Here is an 833-nt window from a genome sequence, read left to right as displayed (position 1 = left end):
GTTAGAGGTAAATAAATCCACGCTTGTCAAACAGTACAAATAATGCCACTGCCACTGAACTTGGCTATTCGAATATCACAATTAAGATAGTTGAACTGATGCTTAGAGAAAACCATGATATATTCAGATTAAGAAATTTGCTTTGCAAATACTGTAATCTGGATGATGGATATTATGGCTGGCTAGCACCCCAAGGCTTTAGCAGGGTGTCTGACCTGAACACAATGATACACCTGAATGGTTAAGGGACTGGTGAGGATGTTGTTGCACTAATGAAAGGTAAGAAAATCCTTCTAAAATGCTTAATATTACCATTTTAATTGCATCCCCTTTTTCTTCCTTTTTCTGGCATTCGTAGTTCGCTTCACTCTATATGGAGAGAGAGAGAGAGAGAGAGAGAGAGAGAGAGAGAGAGAGAGAGAGAGAGCTCTCTATCCAAGGAGAATCAGGATTCAAAAGGATACTCATCAATCATTAGACATACTTAATAGCAGTAATATTAATATCAACGTGAATTACTTGCATTGAAATTATAGGAGTGTGTCAATACTTTTGAGCACCACAATACATACCGGCATCATACAATGCGTTTAGCTATTCTGCATGAATTCCTTGTGCTTGCATTGGTTTGGTTTCTATATTGTAACCAGACTATAATATGTTTCTATATGTTTCACAATGTCATTATCTTCTGGTATTGGGGAAAAAATAAAGCCTCGACAGTATGTTTGCGTCACCATCCAATGTCTTGGCATAAGGACCACGCCTCCTCTTCTCGTGCATAGATATAACCACAACGCAACTTCCAGTCTGAACAGTCCGCTTGTTGTCTG

Source organism: Acipenser ruthenus, chromosome 29 (assembly GCF_902713425.1).
Source record: "Acipenser ruthenus chromosome 29, fAciRut3.2 maternal haplotype, whole genome shotgun sequence".
Classification (NCBI taxonomy): Eukaryota; Metazoa; Chordata; class Actinopteri; order Acipenseriformes; family Acipenseridae; genus Acipenser; species Acipenser ruthenus.
This window is presented reverse-complemented; position numbering follows the sequence as displayed.